Consider the following 13,431-nt stretch of genomic DNA (forward strand, 5'->3'; position numbering starts at 1 on the left):
GATGAATTTTTATTCCCCTTGGAAAAACAGGATTCACAATGTGAGGAACTAAAAAGGTGGAGAATGTGCTTCGACCATTTCAATTGCAGATATTCACAATGGTCTGTTTCTGAAATTGAACATAAGCATTGAGGAGACAGAAAGATAAGAAAAATGAATGTAGTCTCTACATTCACCAAAGTGTCACTTAAGTGTCAAAGTATTGCCAGTTCGTAAAGTCACCAAGTCCTTTCTCCCATGGCAAATATGTGGTGCGTAAGTACCTGTGTTAGAATTGGGTCTTTTGTCAATTGCCATACTGTTCCTGGCATCATCACAATTTTCAATTCTCCAAACCTATTGGTAATTCCCCTCCAGCAGATCAAACTCCAATTTTTTAAAATGTTTGTTTTAGCTTTTTTTTTCAGAGACCGTTTTTCATGTATTCAACAAATATTTGTTGAGTCTTTAACAAGTGCCAGACCATGAACTATCTGCTGGTGACATAGCAGTGAATAAAACATTGTCCCCGTAAGGAATGTACATTCTAGCACTGGGCAAATAATAAGCAAGTCAAATGTATATCTCAGGTGGTGATGAGCATAAAGGAAAAAATGGCACAGTTAAGGGTGGTTAGAATGGTATTTTACATAGTTTCATTGCAGAAGGATTTTTCTTTCTGGTAATTTAGAGAGTTCTGAACGAAGTAAGGGAATGAGCCATACACATGCTAAAGGAAGGAGCATAACAGGCCTGGACACTGGGAAAATGGAGCATCTATTTATTGAGTTGGGGAAGATTAGAGGAATCAAGTTGGAGGGGAATGCTGTGAAATATTTTTTACATGGTTTGTGCAGAAGAGCTACTAAAGTCGAAGTGGAGATGCCATGTCAAGCAGATATTAGATATGTGAATTTGGAGTTAAAATTTTCATTATATGTAATTCTCATCTGTAATTAGATGAGATTACCCAAAACAACTGGACCCTAAAACAACTGGACGCCCCATTATTCGAAGGAGGAGAATGTAGAAAAGGAAACTGAGCTAGTAAGATGGAAGAAATAAGACTGAGTGGTGCAGATGCCCCACCCCATATCCTTTAGTTCACCCGAAGCTTCAGGTTTAGGGTGTATTCAACTGGTAACAACTTCCAAGGTATGTGCCACACAATTTCTCAGAAGGTTCCCAGTGGGTACCAGTGCCCCATGAGGAGAATCTTGCTGGTTCATACAACTTCTGGTGACTTTTGTCACTTTTCAATTTCACTTTCTCCACTTCCATAACTGTGCCTCTGTTTACCTACAAATAAACTATCTGTACCCAGTTCCTGCCTCCTGATTTACTTTGTGAGGAACCCAAACCAAGATAATTGATAATCTTGACTACAGCTGGGTTTTTTTTGTGTGTGTGTGAGTGATGGGGAAAATGCTAAATATAAGAGCTTCAAAGAGAGGAAGAACAAACATGTATACCGACAATTGTTTCAAATATTTTTCATCTGACGAGGAAAAGAGGAATGGAAGGGGGAGGTTGCAGCAATTTTTTTTTCCTTTTTGTTGATGGAATATATTGAATCAAGTTTTATGATGATGAGAGCTATCTGGCAGCTAGAGAGTACTAGATACGAATATGGTAGTATGTGAAATTTCTTTTTTGAAATAAGTCTTCTGCAGAGAATAAAGAATGGGGAAAATATATTCAGAGAAAGAGGCCAAGGTGTAAAATAGTTTTCTAGAAGAGTAAGAAAGTGAATGACTATTGTACTACGTAGAATTGCTAGCCACTTGAAGTTAGCAGTCAGATTTACTGTGAAACTTGTCAGTATGCTCGTTTACCTTTCTTTAACAAAGATCAGTTCTCTTTGAACAGGTGTTAAGTGGGTAGAAACTTGGATTTTAGAAACTTTGCATATTTTCCTAGGTACATGGAAAGCTATGGAGTTGTATGCATGTCAGTGATTATAAAGTCGAACAATAGATCCAGGTGAGAAAAGGAGCAAGTGGTAAGATAAATCAATTAATTGTGGGATTTAATGTGATCAAATAATAATTTGAGTAGAATATTAGAAGACAATTATTTGAAAATACAGGGGATGGTGCTCATAGAACAGGATCCTTGAAAGTGCGATTCTACTGGGGAAGAGATAAAAGAGGACGCTCTTACCGGTATCATACAGAGCTGGGACCTCTCTTCTTCCCTTAAATTTAGGATCAAAATCTTCTACATTTTAATGTCACCTGACTCCTACTGGGGCTACCTACCACAGTCTATCAGACCTGTTTTCATTCATCTCCACCCCAATGGTGAACATGGTTCACATTCTTTTCTTCAGGATATCCTCAATACCATTAAATCCTATTAGGACAGTAGATGTAAGTGGATATTTCCAGAGAAGTGTTTCATTTCTTCCTCCTTTGATACCCAACTCTTGTACAGCAGGGAGCACTATAACTGTTAGAATCTAAACCACATTGATATTAAGTGGCAATTTGCCTACCATGAAATGTGTGTTCAGTAGATATTTATTAACTGTTGGCTCTTGACCCACATAACATAATCACATGAAACCAGAGACAATATAAATCTTCAGATTTTCATGAGTGGAACTAATCTCTTCCCTCAATGAACTAGAAGGGAGAGAAAAGAAAGAATAATATGCTGGCATTGTCATTCCATTATCAAAGCTGGAGTTGAAGATGATTTCTGCACTAGCTACCTGTTTTCTTCTTGGGGACACAGGATGATGCAGAGAAGGCAACAGTAGCAGCAATCCTTTTTCAGGATAATTTCAATCCTTTTTGGTATAGCTACAGGATGTTAAAAAAAATTAAAGTCACTAATAAAACCAATTAAGGTATTTGAGGAACTGTGACCAAAAAGTCTAATAACTTTTATTTTTTTGCATTTTTCCATTTCCCTTGGCTATTCTTCAAGCGCATCCAAATTATTGGGAATATTCCAGTTGTTTATTGCTGGTACAATTTTTTTTGGTCTGGTGATAAAGGAGATGGTAGCAAGAAAAGCATTTTTCATTGGTAAGAATAGAATAGAAGAAACCTTTGTATTTATGGGGGTATTCATGCAAATTTCCTGAAGAAAATGAAGTTTTTATTATCTTAACATTTTGTCTAACTTAAACTATATATGTATACATATACACATATGTATAACATATAGGTATACACATACACATATGTATGTATACATACATATACATATATATGTTATACATATCTATACACACAAATATATATATTCTCTTAAGAACAGACATGAGTATTAAGCACAAATTATTCTTCGATGGTAGAAATAAAATTCAATATAAATAAGCTCTGTAGGGCAGAATGAGATTTTCTATTACCAACAATTAAACAGGAAGTTTTCAAGCAGCATATGAATAGCTCTCATGCAGATGCCACTACTTGGAATTTTTGATGAAGGAAATAAATGGTAACAAATCAACTAGGCCTAGATATATCTAAATGCATGTAAAGACTTTCTTATTTAGAACCAGATTTCTGAAGCTTTGAAATCAATGAATAACATGGAAAAAGCAAAAGCAATAATATTAGTATAAGCTATATGAAAATATGAAATGTACATTAACCTGAAATATAGTCTTCATTCCCCAGTTAACTAGGCGTCATTCTGTATGGGCACAGACTCTTAGATCTTTCTTATGAGAAATTATAATGCTTCCAATACTTGAGGAGGGTGGGTAGCTAATTCAAAAGTGTATTAATATAAAGATCTTTATGGGATAATATTTCCATGATTTCTTATAATGTAAAGGGAAATGAATAGTTATGGGAAATTTAGTGACATATATGAAGACAAACAACAGTTGATGAAAAGATCTAAAATATTTTATCCTTTGCTCAGCTCCTGATATCCCATAAGGAAATGAGACCATTAGACCTAATTGTCACCAAGAGACGCAGAAGGGACCAAGCTATGATTTCAGTGAAACTGGGCCCAAGATTCAAAGAAATTATCTACCATTTTTTTAACATTTGCATAAATCCAGAACTAATCTTTTTCACTTTTTCAAAAAGCTATATATGTACATGTCATTCCTTCTCAGGCAGTATGCTTCTTGAGAAAAAGGATATTTTTTCTTCATAGTTTTACTTCTACCAAGAAAAAGGATATTTTCTTCATAGTTTTACTTCTACCAAGAAAAAGAATATTTTCTTCACAGTTTTACTTCTACAAAACCTAGCACTATGTTTTCTTGCAAATGGGTTTTCAGCAAATGTTGTTAGAATTGGATTAAATTCAATATTGTCAAATAAAAGGCTAAAATCCAAAATAATAATGAATGCAAAGAGATTTCAATCATCAACTAATAAGTCTCAAGTGATCTCCAGCTAAGTAGAAGAGAGTAATTTATAACTGACACTGAAATAAAAATTAAGATGGAAATAATTATGGATTTTTTTAGCAAAGAAATTAGAAAGTTAAAGATATAAATTTTTAGAGAACTTTACTCACAAATTGGAGGCTAATGAAAACAGTTAGTGATGAAATGGACGGTGAGTGAACAGTCTAAACCTGAAACATTTGGGGAGCAGTGCCAGTTTAAAAGAGATCATTAAATATAGTTTTATGGAAGGAGAATAAGATGACCAAAAACTTGGGGAGGACAATACGTCTGTATTCTTGTATTAAAGAACGCTACCCACTGCAATGGTTAGAAGATTATACTAAATGAAAAGTAAATATAACAACAGGAAGATAGGATATAGTCTATCTAAGGACATTTGGATGAGAGAAGAATTTTAAACATATTGTAATTTGGGGTTCCAACTATTTTTTCCACATACACTTCTAAGCACATCTTTAAAAAATTAGCTACAAAACATTACAGTGAATTTTGCAGTTAAAACAACTTCTCATTGTTGCAAATTATCTCGTGTTCACCTAAATTCTAGGCATATGCCGTTCACTCGGAATATAAGACTTTCTATATTTCTCAGAGTTGAGAAATTCTGATTTATTTACAAATATTTATTTATATAGTGTTTTCTTATACTCCAAGCTTTCTAAGTGTTTTCCAAAGAGTCATTCATTTAATCCTTATAATAACCTTATACTGGAAATACAATTATTATTATTATCTCCCTTTACCAAAGAGGGAACACGATGCATATAGAAGGTAATAACTTGGCCACAGCCACATAAACGGTAAGTGGTGGCTCCAGGCTCCAGGGACAGGCAGGTTAGTTCAGGCAGAAGAGCCACCCACTTACAATGCTCTGTTGCTCAGTCACAAGTAGAATAATAATGATTTATGTATGACCTCTGTCTATAAAGCAACCAGTTTATATTTTTAATGAACATCATTAGAACTTATACCTCAGAATGAATGTTCTTTCAAAAAGCACTCAATTCAGATGCTGTACATTTACTTCAATGAAGCTGGCATTTACCACATTATTTGTGAAAAATATTTCTTACCATTAGAACAAGTTTCAAATTCCAACAATAAAATCAGTAAAATATCATGTTGTATTTGACAAGCACCTACATCTTATCTGTCAATTTAAAAATGTATGTTAAATAATACATTTTAAAATTTAATATTGTTATTTAAAAATCTCTTCCTTTCTACCTCTGAAGCCATAAAATATCTTCTAATGAGGTTCCCATCATTGGAATCAAGGCATGATTGGCTTGAATACTTTTTGACATGACCCCAAATCAAATTAATTCTCTAATACTGAAAACTTTTTGCCATGAGAGATATTTCTCAAAAAATTTTCAAGGGTGGTGTACACAATATTGTCTGTAAAGGGCCAAGTACTGTGCCCATTACAAACTAAAAAAAAAAAAAATTATTCCTCAGTTGTCACCAGTTTTATTGCTTCTTTCTTTTAGAAGCTGCTTTCAGTCATCCTTCCCATTTTCTCTGCCTCTATCTTATTCTGAGAGGCTGAAAGATGATTGAAGAACTTAAGCTTCAGGTCCTGTCTGAGTTTTCTATTGCTGCTGTAACAAACTACCAAACATTTAGTGGCTTATAACAACACACATTCATTTTGTGTTCAAAATCAAGGTTTAGTCCCCAAATCAAGGTACAGGCAGGACAGAATTCCTTCTGAAGATTCTAGAAGACAGTGTTTCTTTGCCTTTTCCAGTTTCTAGAAAGGCCTTCTACATTCCTTGGCTTATGGCCCCTTCCTCTATCTTCAATGATCATCATTCCAACCTCTGCTTCCATTATCAGATTTTCTTTTTCTGACTCTGATTCTCCTGTATTCTTCTTTGTCTTAGAAAAACTCTTGTGATTACCATAAGCCCACCTGAATAATCCAAGATGATCTCCCCATGTCAAGATCTTTTACTTAATCACAGCTGGAAAGTCTCTTTTGACATGTGAAATAACATATTCACTGATTTGAGGATTAGGAGGAAGAAACCTATGGAGGCCATTATTCTGTCTACCGGAAGGCCAGATAGCCTGAGTTAAAGCCTGGTTCTACTATTCATTTACTGCTTATTTTTTTAAGTAAATTATTTAACCTTCCCAAAAGCAAATCTTCTTATCCATGTAATAAGACTCATAATAGTATGTAGTTAGATTCCAGTGAGGATTAGATAAGATTGTTCTGTGTATATAATCTTTATGCCTGTCAAACTGTGATATACTTTGGCTATGTATCCACCCAAATTTCATCTTGAATTGTAGTTCCCATAATCTCCATGTGTATGAGAGGGACACAGTGGGAGGTAATTTAATCATTGGGACGTTCATCCTCAAGCTGGTCTCATGACAATGAGTAAGTTTTCACCAAATCTGACGGTTTTATAAGGGGCTTCTTCTGCTTTGCTCAGCACCTCTCCTTGCTGCTGCCATGTGAAGAAGGACTGTTTGCTTTCCCTTCCACCATGACTTTAAGTTTCCTGAGGCCTCCCAAGCCCTGCAAAACTGTGCATCAATTAAACCTCTTTCCTTTATAAATTACCCAGTCTCAGTTATGTCTGTATTAGCAGCATGGGAATGAATGAATACAAAGAGTGTTAAGTCTTAGCTATTATTATTTTAATAATAAGATGCAATAATAATACAAAATAAGTCTTAGCTATTATTATTTTATTAACCTCATCTGATACAAATGCACATTAACCAACCTCACAGAAATAAATGCACAAATGCATAAATCTAGAATGTCCACATGTTTATTCACCATAAGGGATGCAATCTTGGGATTAACAATACTGTTATTTAGATAAACCAACAAAGAAGGCAAATTATAATGTGAAGTTGCCTTAATGAGTCCAAATCAAGGAAGAGCAGAGATAAATCAAAGTATGTCCATGATTCAGGGTTTCTTTCAACTAAATCCTTGTTATTCAAAGTGGACAAGCTGTGTCAGCATCACCTGGAAGCTTATTATGCAGAGTGCCAAGCCCCAATCTAGACCTTCACATAAGAATCTGAATTCCTCTGTGATTCCTCAGGTGATTTGCATGCATATTTAAGTTTGAGAAGTACTACCTTTGACAGAACTTAAAAGAATGCATGTGCTTTGCCCAGGTGTACAAATTTGCCTTCAGTAACAAATTTCTTTCTCTGCTTTTGTAACTGAAACACCACCATCATCTATTCATTGATACATTCTTTACATATATCAATGCCTTGTAAAAAGAATGTTTCTAGACACTGTCCCTTTGAAGTGAAATGGCATGAGTAGGCACTGATTGCCACGTGTGACTCAAAGTTTAACTCTCATTGCACATTCTTAAGTTCTTTAATGTTAAGCTGATGAAGAAAAGAGAAGGCATTACTTACAAAGGTCTAGAAATAATTACAAAGACAGACATCCAGAAATCATGTATTCACTTCATTTCTTAATAGCTTCACTGAATTCTATTATTAATTGAATATTTCAAAACAAACCCCATAAGAAAACTCAGACAATGAAAATTAATTAATACCATTAGTGTAATAAAGCTAAATATCAAATTTTCTATGGGAAATAAAACAAAATCATATGGAATACATTTTTTCAGATGGAACAATAATCATTGGAGTATGCTTTTTGAAGTGACACCAAATATCCACGTATAAATTTAGCTTCTTCAATGGAAATGTGCCCACTAAAGTACTTAAAAATTAAGTACATTGCTATTCTATGATTGTATTCAAAGGGGGTAGAGTCAAAGACTCTAGAGAATTCCTAGAGATGCTAAGACATTGACAATAATTCAGTGAATTAAAATATTTGAACATTATTTCAACACATACTTATTGAATAACTATTGTGGAAGGTCTTCTGCTACTCGCACTTGGTCAAATGCAGGCTTCCCTAAAGAACCATCACCAGGAGAGCCTGTTCAGATGACAAAGTTAAGTTTTTAACAAATGAGAGCACTACCTTGACAGAGTCTTCCTGGCATCCTGAAAGAGGAATAGCAAAGTTAGGATATTTATGAGGTTTCAGACTCTGATTTATGGAGGGTTTTTCAATGCAGTGGTGGTAGGAGAAGGGATGACCAGAATTGAAAAAGAACTATGCTATAATAACTTATATTAATGAGAAGGTTTTGAAGTGAGGGTTTACAGAGCTTTGAAGACTTTTCACATGATTCTATTACCCATTGGAAAGCCTAACTGTCTGATGTTCATTTAAATGGTTTTTCCAGGAAGCTTCTAAATGAACAACATAGTTACTTGCAACCTGGGCAAGAGGTTCCTGGAATAGTATACTTGGGTTGATGAAGGCAGTGGAATAGTAAATTGACATTGGTGAAGACAGCCTAATGGTGGAGTAGAGTTATGTTAATACAGAGAATAAGTTGCATGCGGCAGATGGTTTTATCTTTCATTTTAGTGATTCAAGGATGCATAGGACATGGTCACTATTCTAAGAGTATACAACAGAATGTGAAAGTTTATTAAGTACTAAAATGGATGTGTATTGATTATAAAATAGATGGTTATTGAGAAAAAGTAGAGAGGAATATAAAAAAGAAAATAAGTCAACAAATTCCACTAATTTGCCAGAGCATTCCTTGCGTTTTGATGTTTCTATGTTGTATTTACATGTGTTCAGTTTATATATATAATATATGCACATGATAAAATATACATATTTTATAATCAAAACTTGGGGCTATGTTATCGATTAACTTTGTAGCCAGTTATTTTACTTAATTCAAAAGTCTATGAATATTTTCCAATGTTATTCAATATTATTGGCAAACTTCTCTCAGATATATTTTATTTTTTGCCAAAATGATTCGAGTAGTTATCATTGGAATCAGATTTTGCATATAATTCAGGATTCTAGTCATGTAGGATAGAAGACTACAGGAAGGAGTGAATAGACTCTCAAACATATTACAAATAAAATTAAAATTTGAAAAATTTGAAAAGCTACAGAGAGATTTGATTTGTAAAGTTCTAAGTTTTGTTTATTGACATGAGCAGTTTAGAATCCAGGCTCTAGGAAAGGAATCAGTTGGCAGGGTGGTGAATTTCTCCGAAAGGAATGGAGTACCTTCCAAATAGGAACCCAGGGACTACAGTAGATTTCGAAGTTATATCTCTCCCAATCATGTTTTAGTTCATGTAGTAAACCTTTGAAAGCTGTCGTGGATTACCTGAAATTCTGAAGAAACTGAGTCTTCCTTTCTCTCCCTTGTCTTTCACTCCCACTTTCATTATGTTTTCCTCTAGACTAAGGCTTTGGATGCCCAGGGACACTATTGTTGTTTTTCTTTCTGTGGGCATAAAATAGAAAACCAGGAGCAGACAATATACTGAATTGTAAGAGTTGGTTAATCTCATCTTATGAAAGATAATTTGATTATCATTAAACTGATAGGTCTTTTATAAGGAGAGAACTGAACATTGGTAGAAAAAAGAATAAATAACAGTAGGTTAGGCAAATGTACTCCCGTATAACCAGAACACAATTCAAAATATTCCAAGAATGTGAGTATAATTTTTGGCGAGACATTAAAATAGTTTCACTCAGATGTCCTGAACCATAGTTTGGATTTAAAAAAAAAAAGAATATTAAAAAATACTTTTAGAACAGGAATAGTAAAATAAAAGTCAATAGAAATTATTAATAAGGAGTATAATTATGATGTGAGACTGATAATGCAGTAATCTTCCCTTATCTGCAGTTTCAGCTTTTGCAGTTAACTATGGTCAAAATATTAAATGGAAAATTTCAGGAATAAGCAATCCATAAGTTTTAAATGGCACAGCATTCTGAGTAGCGTGATGAAATCTTGTACTGTCCCAATCTGTTCTACCTAGGACATGAATCAGCCCTTCGTCCAGCGTATCCACACATTACCTGACTGTTAGTCACTTAGCAGCCCTCTCTGTATCAGAGGGGAAAAATATAGATCTGTAGAGTTTGATACAATCTGCAGTTCCAGGCATCCACTGCACATCTTGGAACGTATTCCCTGTGGATAAAGGGGGACTACAGTACCAGCATTCTGCCAATCTGATAAACAAATTAGTAAAAATAAACTCTACAATATAGCAAATAAAAAGAAGAATGAGGAGTACCAATCTTGTGAAAGAAAGGTATATAATGAACAAGAATAAAGCCAAGAGTACAGAAAAATTTATTGCTGCTTAATCATACATAACTGCGATAAAACCTCAAGTGAATAGAAAAATAAATACGTTAAAAGAGATGGCAGTGGTAATTAGTATAATATGAATTATAACCAGTGATCAGAATTATTGTAGTAGAAGATGGAAATAAAGGGGATGATTTAGAATATTCTGTGAACGGTAGAAAATAAAACAAAAACAACTAAGAATTAAGCAAACAAGTCTAAATGAAGCCCAAGGAAGCTTTATTATAATGAGAAAGGATTGAAATTGATTTAAGGAAGTAGAAAGCAAAGTACTAATATAAGAACAAAGTGTTATATAAGATCATCTACTGTATGCATCCTGACATTTTTAGTTTTAAAAAAGCAAAACAATATTCTTTGGAAAAATATCCATAGAATATGAATGGAATATGAAACATGAAAAACAAATATCTAGAATAATAAAGTTTTTTCCTGCCACCATTTAAAAAATATATATTTTTGCAGTACTAATCACAACATTTCTTGCTGTATTTCTTTGCTTATTAAAAAATTCATTTTAGAAATGAATTCCTAAAATGTGACTGGAACATATGTTAAAAAAGCATTGAGATTTAGATTTTTGGAAAAGTAAATGAGTTGAATTTTATTTTATGATTGATTAATAAAATTGGTTTAGAGCAATTGTCTTCTAATAGTTCAAGGCAAGTTGAAGTGTGTATTATTCAAGAAACTCTTTCATATTAAACATTTGTATGTTGACTTTAACTCTAGCTGTTATCTTCACAGATCAGTAAAAGATGACAGAGTTCTCTCTAAAATGTGCTCAATTTAAATCAAACCAACATTCTTGGTTTCCCAAAATAGCACAACTTTTATTTGACACTTCTGTAAAAATTATAGTCTCTAATTGTTGCATTTAATTTTGTGCTCCAAATCATACCAAAGCACTATAAAACAGTAATTGTTCTCAATAAAAAACCCAAGTTACAGAGGGGACAGAAATACTCGCTTGTATATAATAGTTTATCAGTTATCTTCATCCTTAGGCAGGCTGCAGAATGAGCTAAAGAAAGAACCAAAAATTATAAGAATTAAATATATTGCTGTATATTATGTTTATAATTTTTTATTATACTTTGAGGAAAATATGAATATATCTTAAAATGTAAACTTTTTGGACATTTATTGACACATTTGTCTCCAAAATGTAAAAATCAGTTTTGCAAAAATATGAAAGAGCAGATATTTACTTTTTGTAAGAATATAATTTTAAATTGCAAGCTTGTATGTGAAGAATAAAACAAAAATAACACTAAATGTATCTATCCAAAAGGAGAGTAAATAAATTCATTTAAATATAACGCTAACCTAAGACGCCATGACTTTAAAATTAACTATAATTTATGTCGTATTCTTTGATACTATTAATAACCTAATGATACGAATTTTAAAATGTGTAAATACGAATATTAATATTTATGTTTATTTTTAGAAGTAATTATCTTAAGTCAGAACACATAAACTCCTCTGTCTTCCTTGGCAATGCCCATGAAAGGGCCGTTTATCTGCTAGATTTCATCCTGTCTGTTTGCAGACTCCTTGACAAGCCTAACATCATTAAAAGAGATTGAATGTATTCATTCACTGTCAGTCAGAACACTATGGCAAACCTCAGCATAACTAGATAAAAACTAATGTCATAAAAACAGGAGACAAAGAGGAAATTCAAGATGCCCCCAAATTGTTATGAGAGAAATTAGCATAAATACTTGGGAATAACTGGAATAAAATAAGCAAAACTGGAGGAATCTCAGAGACACTGGTGTTAAGATGAGAAGAGAGACAGGAATGAGAAGAGACAACTAATAGATCTTGGTTTTCAACATATATTCTGGCTAAACAGTAAAACATTGCACACATGACTTGTGGGGACTGAATTAATTAAACTTTTATGTTATTTTATTTTTCTCCTTAGTTTGCTAGTTACACATCTTTTATTTTTCAGTGATTATGAAAAGAATTACAATTTAAATCTTTGATTTATCAATCTCTAATTTATATTATAGTATGCTACTTTTACAACTTCCAAGATAATGTATCATAGAACATTCTAATTCTACTTAGCCCTATTTGATTTTTATGTTGTTGAGTGTTTTTATTTTGTATAAAATTTAAACTTCACAAGCTATTATTTTCATTATGTGTTTTATTCAGTATTTATTTATTGACCCACATCTTTATGCTTTTCATTTCGTTTCTTGTTTTCAAGTTTCCATATTGTATCATTTTTCTTCTGATTAAATAACTTCTTTTACTTTTTTCCCTAGTACAGGTCCCCTGGAAATCAATTCTTAATTTAAATATGTGTGTAATGTCTTTAATTTTCCATAATTTTTGAAAATATTTTTGGATATTTAAGTCTAAGCTAACAGTTATTTTCTTTCAGTATTTTGAAGGTTTCCATTGTCTCCTAGCTTCCTTTTCTTGTTGTTAGTCAGGAGACAGTTTTATTCTTGCTTATTTGAAAGTGCTATATGTTTTCTATATCTGTTTTTTGTTGGTCTTTACAAGTTTTATGTGCTTTTATGGTTTTGTATTTATCATGTTTGGGTTTCCGAAGGTTTCCTCATTGCATGGCTGTTCTTTCATCAGTTTTGGAAAATTCTCCACCAAACACTGATTCTGCCCCACTCTTCTCGTCTAGTACTCCAATGGGATGTATTAGGTCTTTTCACTGTGTTGAATTAGTAGTCTATTAGTATTTCAGTTTGGGTATTTTCTCTAACCCATCTTGTAGTTCACTAATTCTATTTTTTTCTATGTCCAGTATGCAGTTAGCTCCAACCACTAACTTCTACATTTAGATATGTATTTTTC

The sequence above is a fragment of the Hylobates moloch genome, unplaced genomic scaffold, assembly GCF_009828535.3.
Source record: "Hylobates moloch isolate HMO894 unplaced genomic scaffold, HMol_V3 SCAFFOLD_9, whole genome shotgun sequence".
Taxonomy (NCBI): domain Eukaryota; kingdom Metazoa; phylum Chordata; class Mammalia; order Primates; family Hylobatidae; genus Hylobates; species Hylobates moloch.